Here is a 15,900-nt window from a genome sequence, read left to right as displayed (position 1 = left end):
CTGTAGTACGACCGCGTGCAGACGACCCAGTTGTTGTGCGCACTCTGCTCATGGAACGCGCTGGAAGGACGCTTGGGACGCGGTACTTCAGATCCCCCCCCCCTCCAGTTCATTAGCGGGCCTTTAACGTCCTGAATGTGTGCTGGAGCCGAGGGGGTGTGGCCCGCATGGGACACACTAACACACTCCTCCACAGCTGGTGAACAACTCATCTAGAGCTGATAAACAACTCATCTAGAGCTGGTGAACAACTCATCTAGAGCTGGTAAACAACTCATCTAGAGCTGATAAACAACTCATCTAGAGCTGGTGAACAACTCATCTAGAGCTGGTAAACAACTCATCTAGAGCTGGTAAACAACTCATCTAGAGCTGGTAAACAACTCATCTAGAGCTGGTGAACAACTCATCTAGAGCTGGTAAACAACTCATCTAGAGCTGGTAAACAACTCATCTAGAGCTGATAAACAACTCATCTAGAGCTGGTGAACAACTCATCTAGAGCTGGTAAACAACTCATCTAGAGCTGGTGAACAACTCATCTAGAGCTGGTGAACAACTCATCTAGAGCTGGTGAACAACTCATCTAGAGCTGGTGAACAACTCATCTAGAGCTGGTGAACAACTCATCTAGAGCTGGTGAACAACTCATCTAGAGCTGGTAAACAACTCATCTAGAGCTGGTAAACAACTCATCTAGAGCTGGTGAACAACTCATCTAGAGCTGGTGAACAACTCATCTAGAGCTGGTGAACAACTCATCTAGAGCTGGTAAACAACTCATCTAGAGCTGGTAAACAACTCATCTAGAGCTGGTAAACAACTCATCTAGAGCTGGTAAACAACTCATCTAGAGCTGGTGAACAACTCATCTAGAGCTGGTGAACAACTCATCTAGAGCTGGTGAACAACTAATCTAGAGCTGGTGAACAACTCATCTAGAGCTGATAAACAACTCATCTAGAGCTGGTAAACAACTCATCTAGAGCTGGTAAACAACTCATCTAGAGCAAAGTCCAGGTCAACGTAATCAGTAGTCCTTTTTGTAATTGTACAAATGAGGACTTTCCATTGCAAGTACAAGTACACCTCCAGCCTCCACTCCTTCAGAGGGTACTCATGTACCTCATGTACCTGTAGCCTTTGCAGAGTACTCATGTACCTCAGCCTTCAGAGAGTACTCCTGTACCTCTACAGAGTACTGCTGTACCTCTACAGAGTACTCCTGTACCTCTACTACAGAGTACTCCTGTACCTCTACAGAGTACTGCTGTACCTCTACAGAGTACTCCTGTACCTCTACAGAGTACTCCTGTACCTCTACAGAGTACTCCTGTCCCTCTACTACAGAGTACTCCTGTACCTCTACTACAGAGTACTCCTGTACCTCTACAGGCGGGGCGGGGGGGGGGGGGCCACGAGGCGGGGGGGCCCCCTGGGACCACCGGACCAGCCGCTCCCAGACGTCCATTCGGTATGACCCCCCCCCCCCCCCCCCCCCGCCCTCCCAGCCAGCGAGGGGTCAGCTGTGCGGTGGGAGGCCCCCCGGAGCCGTGGCGTAAATCAGCCCCCCCCCCACCCCCCCCATGGCGGGAACCCGGGGCCGGCCGCGGTCCCAGCTCCGGGCAGCCTCCATCCGTCCAGGGGCCCCGGAGAGAGAGCGGGCTGGGGGGGCCGGAGCTGGGGGTCTGGGGGTCTGGGGGTCTGGGGGCCCGGGGTCTGGGGGTCTGGGGGTCTGGGGGCCCGGGGTCTGGGGGTCTGGTGGGGGTCTGGGGGCCTGGGGGCCTGGGGGTCTGGGGGCCTGGTGGGGGTCTGGGGGTCTGGGGGCCCGGAGCTGGGGGCCTGGTGGGGGTCTGGGGGTCTGGGGGGCTGGGGGTCTGGGGGTCTGGGGGCCTGGGGGTCTGGGGGCCTGGTGGGGGTCTGGGGGCCTGGGGGTCTGGGGGCCCGGAGCTGGGGGCCTGGTGGGGGTCTGGGGGTCTGGTGGTCTGGGGGTCTGGGGGTCTGGGGGGTCTGGGGGTCTGGGACGACAGCGCAGATGGCAGGTTATGTGTTCGAGACCCGGGAGAGATCCATCACTATGGATAGATGGACTACTGGACTGTGTGTGTGTGTGTGTGTGTGTGTGTGTGTGTGTGTGTTGGGATAGGGGAACATAAGTGTGTACATGTGGTGTGTGTACGTGTGTGTGTCGCTGACTGTGTGTGTGTGTGTGTGTGTGTGTGTGTGTGTGTGTGTACACACCGCAAGTGTGCGTACGAATGAGAGTGTGTGTGTGTTATATATGCGTATGTGCTTGTATGTGTATGACTGTGAGTATGTTCATATATTTCCTAAATTTCCCATCTCATCATTAATATAATCCTGATCGACCTGGGTGTGTGTGTGTGTTCACGGAATACACAGTGGTAAAAAAACAACAACAACCTCACACACACACACACACACACACACACACACACACACACACACACACACACACACACACACACACACACACACACACACACACACACACACACACACACACACACACACACACTCTTCCACTTCCTGACCCAGGGACCCGGTTTCTTTGCTCCCATTGGTCCGTGAGTCCTCAGAACCCTCCAGCGCTCACGAGCAGAGCTGGAGGCTCGGCGCAGTGACCCCGTGGCCCCGTGGGCCCCCTGAGGACGCCCGCCGACGCCCGCCGACGCCCGCCGACGGCCGGTCCGACCCCAGCCTCCGCCGGGCCCCCAGTCCGCCGCCGCCGCCGCCGCCGCCGCCGCCGCCGCCTTAGAGAACCCGCCTCGCTTTGAAGTGGGGAGACAAGTCTCTGTACTCCTCCTCCACCTCACCCCCTCACCCTCCACCTCACCCCCTCACCCTCCACCTCACCCCCTCACCCTCCACCTCACCCTCCACCTCACCCCCTCACCCCCCACCTCACCGCCTCACCCCACCTCACCCTCCACCTCACCCCCTCACCCTCCACCTCACCCCCTCACCCTCCACCTCACCGCCTCACCCCACCTCACCCTCCACCTCACCCCCTCACCCTCCACCTCACCCCCTCACCCTCCACCTCACCCCGCCTCACCCCCCCTCACCGCCTCACCCTCCACCTCACCCCCTCACCCTCCACCTCACCCTCCACCTCACCCTCCACCTCACCCCCTCACCCTCCACCTCACCCCCTCACCCCCTCACCCTCCACCTCACCCCCTCACCCCCTCACCCTCCACCTCACCCTCCACCTCACCCCCTCACCCTCCATCTCACCCCCTCACCCTCACCCTCCACCTCACCCCCTCACCCTCCACCTCACCCCCTCACCCTCCACCTCACCCTCCACCTCACCCCCTCACCCCCCACCTCACCGCCTCACCCCACCTCACCCTCCACCTCACCCTCCACCTCACCCCCTCACCCTCCACCTCACCCTCCACCTCACCCCGCCTCACCCCCCCTCACCGCCTCACCCTCCACCTCACCCCCTCACCCTCCACCTCACCCCCTCACCCTCCACCTCACCCTCCACCTCACCCCCTCACCCCCTCACCCTCCACCTCACCCTCCACCTCACCCCGCTGTAGCCTCCACCTCACCCCCCCTCACCACCCCACCACCTGGAGTCGTGACACCTCACCCTGGACGACACCCCCGGGCAAGATGGTCTCCTTATTGCTCCCCCCCCCCTCCGGGCCCTGGACCCCCCAGGGGCCCCTGTGGCCCCTGCCGTTGCCGTTACTTTAACGGACCCCAGGGGTCATAAAGCGGGAGCCGGACGGCTCCGCGTCCCACGCAGCCACCGGACCAGTTGTTCACCTTGCTCAGCAGGGGGGGGGGGGGGGGCCCCCCACCCCACCCCCCACCCATTTGTGTGGGGCCCCCTGACAGGCTGTCGGTGGCAGACGGCGGGGGGGGGTGACGGCGTCGACCGGCGTGGGTGTGAGTGTGGCGCGCGCTACCTAACGCCGCCACCGCCGCCGCCGCCGCTGCCGCTACGAGCTAACAATAACAACAGCGACAGCTCCGCTGTTGCTCTTGGCTCAGACGTGTGCGCAGAGCGGTTAAACGTTATTATTTTGCGGCGCGCGGGGGTGAAGGGGGGGTCGCTGTTTGTTTTTGTCAGGCTGTGAAATGTGCCTTTAAAAATATAAAGAGCACATTTATCTGTCGGGGGAGGTTGCTATCAGGGCCGGCGGCGGGGGGAGGGGGGGGGGGGTGAGTTATGTATCGGGGGGGTTATTAAGGGTCGGACCAGCCCCGGCGTTACTGGTGCCGTTGCTCTGACGGGCCGGACTCCTGGTTTGTAATCGGAGTGATTTCTGACCGTCAGCGCAGGTCGAGGGCGCAGGACACGAGACCTTTACTGTGACACATGCAACCCCCCCCCCCCCCCCCCCCCCCGGCACAGAAATAGACCCCCGCACACACACACACACACACACACACACACACACACACAACCCACACAACGCACACACACACACACACACACACACACACACTCTTTTTGAATGTGTCATCCTTAGGAGAAGGACTAAAGTGCCAAACAGGATTTACTTTGTCAGTGTCGGTTTTGGTAATCAGGGGAAAGGTCAACGGAAGGCATGAGTAAATGTACAAAATGTGTTACGAAGATGACAATTACATTTTGTTTTGCGTTTGGGCTGTTTGTGCACAGTTCTTAGCTCATGTTTTAAACATTGTATATTCACAGTTGAGAAATAAGCCTAATACATTATCTTTTTTTGTGTTTTAATATGTAGCCTTCTCGTCTTTGTTAAGTTTGATTATTAATTTACCAGCTTCATTGCATCATATACATTTTTTTTTTCTGAATTTTGTCTGTCTTCATTAAAAATGTGTTTAATATTTGTTTCTTTAAAAAAAAAAAATAACTCGGCCTTAATTAGATGGGAACGAAGGCTGCTTGTGAGCAGTTAATAAAGACATCTCACTGCTTTACCTCGACGACGCATTTGCGCACATCGCCCCCATGTGGTCAGGTAGTGTCCTGCACTTCAGTGTTGCGTTTCCTCAGCCGTATCACTACGATCCGCAAGCAAAAGTGGTTAAGCGATTACGTGTTCTCAACAAAACCATTATATATCTTAGACTTAGACTTAAATAAGTCTAAGTCTAAGATATATAATGGCGTTATTAGGAAGCCATGAGTAATAAATAAAACTTCATAAAATGGATTCCTAAAAGTCGACTTTTTTCAAGGAATTATTAAACATTGTTGCTTGGTTGCTTGCTTCTAAAGTTAACACACACACACACCATTCATATATTTGGCTAGTCACTAATCGCCTGATAGGAGGCTACGTTATGACAAAGAAACACGACCTATGGCGCCACCTGGTGGTGTCAGTGTGTTACTGGCGGTGTTGTCCGCTGTTCCGTTGGGTTAGAGCGGATTGACCAGCGCTTCAGCTTGGGGTCGACTTGTTTCCAGTAAGATCAGATGAGAGTAAACAAAGAAAAGATGGCTTCCCTAATAATAGCAAGTCAGTCACACCATCAACACCGGATTCCAATTCAGATAATTGGTTAAATTATCTGAATAATTGATAATTCAGATTAAATGGACGCCTCTTGGATTTGTCGCTCATTCAGATCTGAATGAACGACAAATCCCAAGAAAAGAGTCACCAAAAAAGTTCTAAATGGATGTCAAAAAGTAGAAAACATGGATGGATGACAACAAAAACTTTTCCATGGCAACCAAATAGTATTGGAGGTGATTTTTACTGTACTGGGCTTCAGACTAAACTATCTGACTATCTGTTTGTTTTTTTTAAATGGTAAACAGACTGCATTCATACAGCGCCTTTCTAACCAGTGGCCACTCAAAGCCCTTCACAACACTGCAGTCAGGGTGAGGGCGTCTCGCTCAGGGACACCTCCACCCTCCGCTAGGAGGAGGAGCTGGGGGATCGAACCAGCGACCTCCCGGTTACCAGCCGACCCCGCTCTGCCTCCTGAGCCACACGCCGCCCGTTTGAGGGTTCATACGACCACGGGTGACAGGAACTCCTGTTCATGCAGTCACAGAAAACACAGAGGGGTGCTAACCAGGGTGCTCTCTACGGGTGTGAGTCCAGGACCTGGACAGAGTCTCCTCCACGTGCTCCATGAAGGCGCTGTGCACAGATCTGCTCCGTCGGCGTCTCTGGAAGGGGCAGTCAGACTTTTAGATTGACCGATTGACCTTAGGAGGTGCATGTTAAGGTTGTTAAGTTACATTTACATTCAGGGCATTTTGCAGACGCTTACAATAAGTACATTTGTCATAAGAAGTGAAACAATATATCGCCGTCGGTACAGTGAAGACGTTCATAGAACCAAGTGCCAAGTACTGACAATCGCCAGGCTGACCCCATTCCCTGTATACACTAACCATCACTAGGTTAACCCGTTCCCCGTATACACTAACCATCACTAGGTTAACCCATTCATCGTATACACTAACCATCACTAGGTTAACCCATTCATCGTATACACTAACCATCACTAGGTTAACCCATTCCCCGTATACACTAACCATCACTAGGTTAACCCATTCCCCGTATACACTAACCATCACTAGGTTAACCCATTCCCCGTATACACTAACCATCACTAGGTTAACCCATTCCCCGTATACACTAACCATCACTAGGTTAACCCATTCCCCGTATACACTAACCATCACTAGGTTAACCCATTCCCCGTATACACTAACCATCACTAGGTTAACCTATTCCCCGTATACACTAACCATCACTAGGTTAACCCATTCCCCGTATACAGCAGTGATAGCTACTGCAGATGCTACACTACTAAGTGCAGTTGTATTACAATATATATTATGATCATTTTGGATTGGCTAGTGTAAGAAAAGTGTGTGTGTGTGTGTGTGTGTGTGTGTGTGTGTGTTGCATTATTCAAATGAATTATAACATTATACAAAAATCGGAAAACCTAACTTGTTAAGAAAAGAGTTTGTAATAAAGCACACCCACTAACCAACCACCGCTGACATGATGCACACAGACAGACAGACAGACAGACACCGTACGGTGAAGGAGGCGGGCGGCCACAGACAGACAGACAGACACCGTACGGTGAAGGAGGCGGGCGGCCAGACAGACAGACAGACACCGTACGGTGAAGGAGGCGGGCGGCCACAGACAGACAGACAGACAGACAGACAGACAGACACCGTACGGTGAAGGAGGCGGGCGGCCACAGACAGACAGACAGACAGACAGACAGACACCGTACGGTGAAGGACGCGGCCGGCCGGCGTGTCCGGGGCGGCAGCAGGAGCCTCGGGTCCCACGCAGGTTCAGCTGCTCTGTAGGCGTTCATCTGCACCACGGTGCTCATCTGGTCTCCAGAGGTCCGCTGCGACGCTGACCTGCTAGTCCGCACTGGAGGAAAAATCAAAAGCGCAATATTAGTGACCTGAAGAACAAGGGGTTCAACCAAAACCGTCAGCCAGAACCCGGAACATCTTGGTTCTAAGCCCCGACGTCCAGGACACCTGTAGGCATCCCCAAACCCTCCCCTCCTCCTCCTCTCATTGACACTTGCGTCAATAAATGTTTCAAATGAATAAAGACAAACTCAAAAAAACGCAAAAGAAATCAATCACCAGCTAAACGACTAAAACAGATAATATACTATTTCACAGGAGACCTGAAACACAGTGGTTTGATTTGTCATATATACTACTTCATATGATCTACTCATGATGTGAGGTACGTCGTACGGATGTCTCGCTGGTGGCCATGTTTGTAAGGTCGTCATCCCGCTGGTTAACAGAGCAGCAGTGAGCTTGTCTTTGGCGCCACACGGTGTATAACAATATACATTACACACAAAGTGGAATGCATTTCTCAAGCTTGTTCTGCCTAGATTAATAAAACATAATTCCACACTGTTCAAAATTCAGAACGAGCCTATCTCTCGGGCACCCCCTCATCGCCTCCCGGCTGAGGGCGAGCCCGAGAGCTAGGCTCTGATTGGGGTTGGGGTTAGGGGAGGGGGAGGGGGAGGGGTTGGGGTTAGGGGAGGGGTTAGGGTTGGGGTTGGGGTTAGGGTTGGGGTTGGGGTTAGGTGAGGGGGAGAGGTTAGGGTTGGGGTTGGGGGAGGGGTTAGGGTTGGGGTTAGGGGAGGGGGAGAGGTTAGGGTTGGGGTTGGGGTTAGGGGAGGGGTTAGAGTTGGGGTTGGGGTTAGGGTTGGGGTTAGGGTGGGGATTAGGGTTAGGACAAGGGGAGAGGTTAGGGTTAGGGTGGGGTTTGGGGAGGGGTTAGGGTTAGGGTTGGGGTTAGGGGAAGGGGAGGGGTTAGGTTTAGGGTTGGGATTAGGGTAGTATTTGAATATTGTTACTTGAACGACTTATTCATGGTTCCAATTATATTGTTAAGAAAGTATTGCCTTATACTTTGCCTAAAATGAGACAAAATAGAACATTTCCTTACAAAAATGAATGGGGCCGGGGAACTAAGTTTTAACTTAGCAAATATATCAATAAAAATTGGGAATTATACACAAGTTAACATTCAATTCAATTTTATTTATAGAGCGCCAAAACATTACACGTCTCACGGCGCTTTACAGAGTATTGAACATTCAGAGAGAGCCCATGAGTAACAGGGGTGACGACTCGAGGGCCTGACCCATCTGCCTAGGGTCAGTTACAGGGCAGTGAGGTTTGTATACATGATAAATGAATAGGTTAGTTAGGTGTAGAGAATAGAACATGGTGTTTAGAGCCACCTGGGGTGTATGTTACAAAGAGGTGGGATGGTTACCTAACCAGTATGATAATGCATGAATCCCATTTAGTGTCAGAAAGCTCAAATAGTCTAGTGTGAATTGTCATAGGGATTAGGAATTGTCATAGCCAGGGCAGTAGTGGATCGCTAGGCAGCGCAGGCCAGGAATCCGGTCAAGGGGACAGCAACAGGCGATGGTAGGGCAGTCATAGGGATGGGACTTCAGGTGCGATGAGGGCCAAATACAAGGATGGCTGATGACTGGTAATGGTTTACCTCACAAGTGAGGTAAGGGGGAAGAGAGAGATATATATAGAGTGGGTTAGTATTGCTATACGTTTCATGATGGTTAGTATTAATAAGTGTATCAATGGTACTATATAGTGTTACACTATAGAGAGAAAAGGCAAGATATGTTATATATTGATAATATGATTTATCAAGTCTCAGTTCATAGCCGGGTGAACACATAGTAGTTCAACGGTAATCCCAAAAATTACCCCATTCCAGTTGTCAGGTAAGTGTGGCAGGACCTTTTCCTGTTTATCACACATTTCACAAAGGTGGACTACACAAAATTGGGTTGGAAAGCTGGACTAGCTATACTGTATAGCCACTGTCCATCCGATTGTCTAGTTAGCTAACATCATCATACATGCTTTTACTGGCTTGATAATCGCTGCTATGGTTAAGGTTAGGTTTAGGGGTTAGGGTTAGGCGTAAGGGTGAGGATGAGGATTAGGATAAGGGTGAGGATCAGGGTAAGGTTGTGGGTGAGGGTAAGGGAGGCGGGCGGTTAGGGTATAGGGGAGGGGAGAGGTTAGGGTTAGAGGTATGAGTAAAGGGGCAGATGGGGAGGGGGAGGTTAAGGTTAGAGGAGGGGGGGGAGGTATGAGTAAAGGGGAGGATAGGGGAGGTTAGGGTTAAAGGAGGGGGGCGGTATGGGTAAAGGGGAGAGGGGGAGGATAGGGGAGGGGGAGGTCAGGGTATAGGGGAGGGTGGAGGTTAGGGTATAGGGAAGGTAAGGGTATGAGGGGGAGGTTGTGGAGGATAGGGGAGGTTAGGGTATAGGGGAGGGAGGTTGGGAGAGGATATGGGAGGAGGGAGGACAGGGGAGGGGGGAGGTTAGGATATAGGGGAGGGGGAGGTTAGGGTATAGGGGAGGGGAGAGGTAACCTTACCTTATTAGGGTAACATGCATGTGTATAATAAAATTACCATACAACAAGCCACACAACCAGGTCATTTTAAATGATTTTATATCATAAAACATCAGTATACATTTCAACATCTGTGCGCACAGTGAAACAATTCTGGGATGTGATTAAAAAAAACAATGGTTCATCGTGAGACCATCTGACCCTAACTCTGTCCCTAACACTGAACCATGAGGAACCCGCGAAGGAACCAAGGAACCCTTGAGAAACAAGGAACCCTTGACAACCCGTGACTTAAGTCACGTCCTGCGAGGTAGAAGTTGAATCCGTCTCCAATGAAGTCTCCACTGTCCAGATCTGACGAGGTGTCGTCGGTGGGTCACTGAAATGATGCAAGAGGAAAAACACAAATCGTTAGCCTCGTAGCATGATCTGTTGCTAGCCATAGGCCAACGATGTCAATGAGGCTACCAATGACGATTACGCTATGAGGCTACCTGTGTCCATTACGCTATGAGGCTACCCATGTCCATTATGCTACAATATCAATTATACTAGGCTAACGAAATAGATAACACTATGAGGCTAACGATATAGATAACGCTATGAGGATAGCGATGTTGATTATGCTATGAGGCTAACAATACCCATTATGCTATGAAGCTAACGATATCCATTATGCTATGAAGCTAACAATATCAATTATGCTAGGAGGCTAACGATATCCAGCTAGGAGGCTAACGATGTCCAGCTAGGAGGCTAACCAGATTCCGGGTCTCCCTCCAGATAGCTGGCTCCTCCTCCATCATTTTGTCCATGATTTCTTTTGTTAATATAATTTGTTGAAGAAAATACTTTTGTTTTGAGAATTCTACACAGTAGAAACAGTGGTAGTAGTTTATTATTCTTTGGACACCTTGTTTAAATAATTCTGAATCAAATCAAATTTTAAACTTCCAACATGAAACATGCACACACTTGGGAATTTGTAATTCAGGAATATAGTAAAACATTCTGTGAATTGAACAGCATAGCTCTGGTGGTGAAATGATGTAAAAAAAACTGTTGGTATTAACCTTCCAAAGACTTGAGCAGTCCCATCGTAGTCCTCGTCTTGCACCTGGTGGGTCGTCAGCTTAATCTGTTCACAATACAAACACACATTAAAAGGGTGATGTTACGTCACCAGGTTTGAGTGACCAGCTGTTACGTTTTAGTTGTGTTTTAGTGTCCACCTTGATGTACGCTGGATAAACTATAGTAGTAGCAGCTGATGTGACCTTAATTACTTGAAATCACAGCTTTAGCTAAAATTCACCGAATGAAAAATCGGAAGGAAAAACTAATGAACACCCTCTACGATCATTTGAAATAATTAAAAAGAACCTCCAGTTGTCAAGTGTTTGGTTATGGTTACCCTCCGGTCCCCAGTCTCCAGTCCAGCCTGGTACCCCATTCCTGGTCTAGGGGATCTGGATACCCTCCGGTCCACAGTCTCCGGTCCAGCCTGGTACCCCATTCCTGGTCTAGGGGATCTGGATACCCTCCGGTCCACAGTCTCCGGTCCAGCCTGGTACCCCATGCCTGGTCTAGGGGATCTGGATACCCTCCGGTCCACAGCCTCCGGTCCAGCCTGGTACCCCATGCCTGGTCTAGGGGATCTGGATACCCTACATTATAATTAAGCGCGAGAAAAGCACTATACACATCCAATGTATTATTATTATTATCATCCACCCTGGTGCCCCATACCTGGTCCAGTGGGATCTGGTCTCCAGCCTCTGGTCTCCCATGCCTGGGCTTGGGGATCTGGTCACCTGCTGGTCCTCAGCCTCTGGTCCACCCTGGTCCAGGAGATCCTGTGAAGTCAGACAGCATCTTTATAGACCCGTGCACATCACAGTCTCGCATCTAACTACCAACCCCCCCCGCAGAAGCCCCTTACCTTGAGCTGGAATGACGATGGAGCTCTTGGGTGCTTTGGTCGTCTTCTTGCAAAATACAGCCAACAGACTTACCTTGAGCAGATCTAGTAGTTTGTTGCTGTTGGTTCATGTACAAATAATTGACTATACATTTCATATCCCCCCCATTTAGCAAATAATTCCCACCCATAAACAAGGCTGACAACAGTACAAAATAACAAACTGTTCTCATGCCTTTTGTCTACTTCCTTACTACTCTCTAAAACATCGCATGCACATCACATGAGTGTTGCCTTACTGATCAGGGTGTGATCTGAGTGACCAGAGATGCATGCTGGGATACTGTGCCATCTGACGCCTACAGTTCTGTAGACGTTCCCCCTCAGGAGGAACCAAGTTTTCAAAAGGCTGTCGTGACATCAGTTACATGACCTGGAATGTCCGTCAAGACAGTGACAGGGACTCCCCGAGGAGAAACGCCAAAGGGTAGGATGTGAGGCTCCCCCACTCGGCGACTAGAATACAACACAGCTCTTACAGGAGAGAATCATGGAGCACATTTCAACGTTCCTCTTCATAGACCTTGAAGCCCCAGTGAGACTTTCTTCACCTCCTCTTCTGAAGAGCACAACTGCAGCGCGACAGGGACGCTAGTTGGGATGTTTCCAAGATGGTTTCCGATTCAGCCCGAGAAATACTTGGATCTCAGGGCAGGAGTACAGAAGATCCAGAGGGCTTGCCAGCAGTCCATCATGTTGAGGTTAGGTAGGGAAGCCACGTTGCAGACTGTTCATCTCCCATCTTCAGTCAGTTGGTTTCTCATCTGATTCTGTCCATTCGGAATGCCGTTAGTCCATCATCCATTGTACCATGTAGCCATTGTCGCTTCCCATTGTTTGCATGATTCAGTCACACTACAGTCCAAGCTGCATGACACTCAAGTCATCCTGTCCAGTGCGTAGAAGGGTCGAATTGAGATCCAGATGCTAGATCGCACCAGGCTCTTGCTGTATTGAACACCCACTTTGTTATCCTCTTTCATTTAGGCCACAGACTTGAGTCATCCAAAAACATCCGACCAAATGACACTCAGGGTGTTTCAGGAAGAGTAGCATCCTCCTATAGCTGAAAATTTAAATGTTCAGGTAATACAAGCCAAGTAGAAAAATTTCCCCTCACACATGTAGTGCCCAGTACCAGGTTAAAGATTGCCCCTCTCACACTTGGTGCCCCATTCCAGGGCAACGATTGCCCCTCTCACACTTAGTGCCCCATGCCAGGGCAACGATTGCCCCTCTCACACTTAGTGCCCCATGCCAGGGCAACGATCGCCCCTCACCTGAAATAGTGCCCCATGCAACGTTAAAGATTGCCCCTCTCACACTTAGTGCCCAATGCAAGGGCAACGATTGCCCCTCACACTTAGTGCCACATGCAAGGTTAAAGATCACCCCTCTCACACTTAGTGCCCCGTGCAAAGTCAACAATTGCCTCTCACACTTAGTGCCCCATGCCAGGTTAAATATTGCCCCTCACACACTTAGTACCCCATGGGTACTAAGATTGACCAGTACCAGGTTAAAGATCACACCTCTTTATTTTCAGTTATTAGATTGTGTATATACACAAACAATGACAATACTCAAAGGAATACAAAGCCAAACGAGAGGAGAGACCAATGGTGGTTTTGACAGAGAGACCAGCGCTGGGTTTGTAGGTCTTTGATAGACGAGAGACCAGTGGAGGGTTTGACGGAGAGACCAGTGGAGGTTTTGTAGATTTTTGAGGAGAGACCAGTGGTGGGTTTTTAGGTCCTTGAGAGAGGAGAGACCAGCGGAGGTTTTGACAGAGACCAGCGCTGGGTTTGTAGGTCTTTGAGAGATGAGACCAGTGGCGGGTTTGACGGAGAGACCAGTGCTGGGTTTGTAGGTCTTTGAGAGACGAGAGACCAGTGGTGGGTTTGTAGGTCTTTGAGAGACCAGTGGAGGGTTTGTAGGTCTTTGAGAGGAGAAACCAGTGGTGGGTTTGTAGGTCTTTGAGAGAAGAGAGACCAGTGGTGGGTTTGATGGAGAGACCAGTGGTGGGTTTGTAGGTCTTTGAGAGAGAGACCAGTGGTGGGTTTGTAGGTCTTTGAGAGAGAGACCAGCGCTGGGTTTGTAGGTCTTTGAGAGAGAGACCAGCGCTGGGTTTGTAGGTCTTTGAGAGAGAGACCAGCGCTGGGTTTGTAGGTCTTTGAGAGAGAGACCAGCGCTGGGTTTGTAGGTCTTTGAGAGAGAGACCAGCGCTGGGTTTGTAGGTCTTTGAGAGAGAGACCAGCGATGGGTTTGACGAGAGACCAGCGCTGGGTTTGACGAGAGATCAGCGCTGGGTTTGTAGGTCCTTGAGAGAGGAGAGACCAGCGGTAGGTTTGACGAGAGACCAGCGGTGGGTTTGACGAGAGACCAGCGGTGGGTTTGACGAGAGACCAGCGGTGGGTTTGTAGGTCCTTGAGAGAGGAGAGACCAGCGGTGGGTTTGACAGAGAGACCAGCGGTGGGGGGGCTGGTGGGTCAGACCAGTGGTGGGGGGGCTGGTGGGTCAGACCAGTGGTGGGGGGCTGGTGGGTCAGACCAGTGGTGGGGGGGCTGGTGCTTCAAGGCGTACGGAGGGAAACATTGGAACATGCTCTGTGGTTCTCAGGTGCAGGAACCAGGTTGGGTTCTAGTTGCTGAGAGGGACAGCCCTCACATCTCCCCCCCCTGGTGTGTCTCCTTGAGGAGTCCCTGTCTCCATCCTGAAGGACGTTCCACTTCATGTAACTAACGTGATGACGGCCTCTTAAACACTAGGTTCCCCTGAGGGGGAACGTCTACACAACTGAAGGCCTCAAACAGAGCAGAACCCTAGAATGCATCTCTGGTCAATCAGTCACACACCCTTATCAGTAGGACAACACACATGGGATGTGATGCAATGATGAGGAATGTAGTAGGAAAGTGGACAGATAAAGTATCTTCTAGGGACGAATGAGAGGCATGAGAACGGGGGGGGAAGAGAGCGAGCAAGAGCGAGAGCGAGAGGGAGAGCGAGAGGGAGAGCGAGAGGGAGAGCGAGAGGGAGAGCGAGAGGGAGAGCGGGGCGGGGCGGGGCCTACGCGGGGCGGGGCGGGGCCTACGCGGGGCGGGGCCTACGCGGGGCGGGGCGGGGCCTACGTGGGGCGGGGCCTACGCGGGGCGGGGCGGGGCGGGGCGGGGCCTGAGAACCGGTTCAAACTAAACGCTGTCAGCCCACAGCATTAAAAGAAAATGTTGTGACTTACAGTTCGCAGTTTCTTCTTCGTGGTTCGATCGTGATACTCACAGAATCTGTTTCTTCTTCTTGAGCTGTGAAGGAGAGCAACGAGATTAGTTTTACGGTGTGTGTGTGTTTTAATTAGTGTTTAATCCAATAAATCCAAATAAGTTATTTTTCCCATTTAACTACGACGGTAACCGAATGCGGAGTCATTGCGTGACGTCATGTCCAACTCAGTCATGGAGTCATTGATAAATATCTGCAGCCTCGTCACCCGGCGAAAAATATCAATTAAAAGCAGCTTACGACGACATACATCCAGAACTACTATTATTCAACTTATCAAGTAGGCCTAGAGTAAAAAACAATTAAGATAAATTATAAATAAATGTCCTACTCACAGCAGGTCCGGATGTAGCGGGCAGTTTTACTTCAAAAAGTGTTCGTTAACCCGACGGTCAACCTGGAAAACAAAGGACCAGACGGATCATTAGTTACTTTTATAACTTGAACCGGACGTTTCTAACCATGTTTCGGTTAAACTTATAAAATAACGTCAATATTAACCGTGTAATGGAGACGGCTCAGCGTATTTTTCAATCTAACCTGTTCGATGTGGTGGAGTCAACAGCTGACGGAGCGCGAACAGCAGCAGCACAGTGGGGCTCAATGGAGACGCAGCGCGATCCGCACCGAGACCCGCGTAATAATCAGCGAATAATCAGCGGAACTAGATGCAGGTGTGCGCCGCCGTGTGTGTGTGTGTGTGTGTGTGTGTGTGTGTGTGTGT

At 51.0% G+C, this 15,900-nt stretch overlaps 1 long non-coding RNA gene across 1 annotated transcript; it reads right to left on the bottom strand.

The window, feature by feature from the left end:
* Positions 1-15,065: 15,065 nt before the first annotated feature.
* LOC311351479 lies at positions 15,066-15,841 on the bottom strand. Its single transcript, XR_014636739.1, has 3 exons — positions 15,717-15,841; positions 15,512-15,573; positions 15,066-15,199 (listed from the first exon to the last, which is right to left on the bottom strand). It is a non-coding gene; the product is annotated as an uncharacterized lncRNA (long non-coding RNA).
* Between the last annotated feature and the right edge of the window lie 59 nt (positions 15,842-15,900).

This window comes from Micromesistius poutassou (genome assembly GCF_964030765.1).
Source record: "Micromesistius poutassou genome assembly, chromosome: 8".
NCBI classification, from domain to species: domain Eukaryota; kingdom Metazoa; phylum Chordata; class Actinopteri; order Gadiformes; family Gadidae; genus Micromesistius; species Micromesistius poutassou.
The sequence above is the reverse complement of the archived record's forward strand: the minus strand, read 5'-3'. Positions and strand labels throughout refer to the sequence as shown.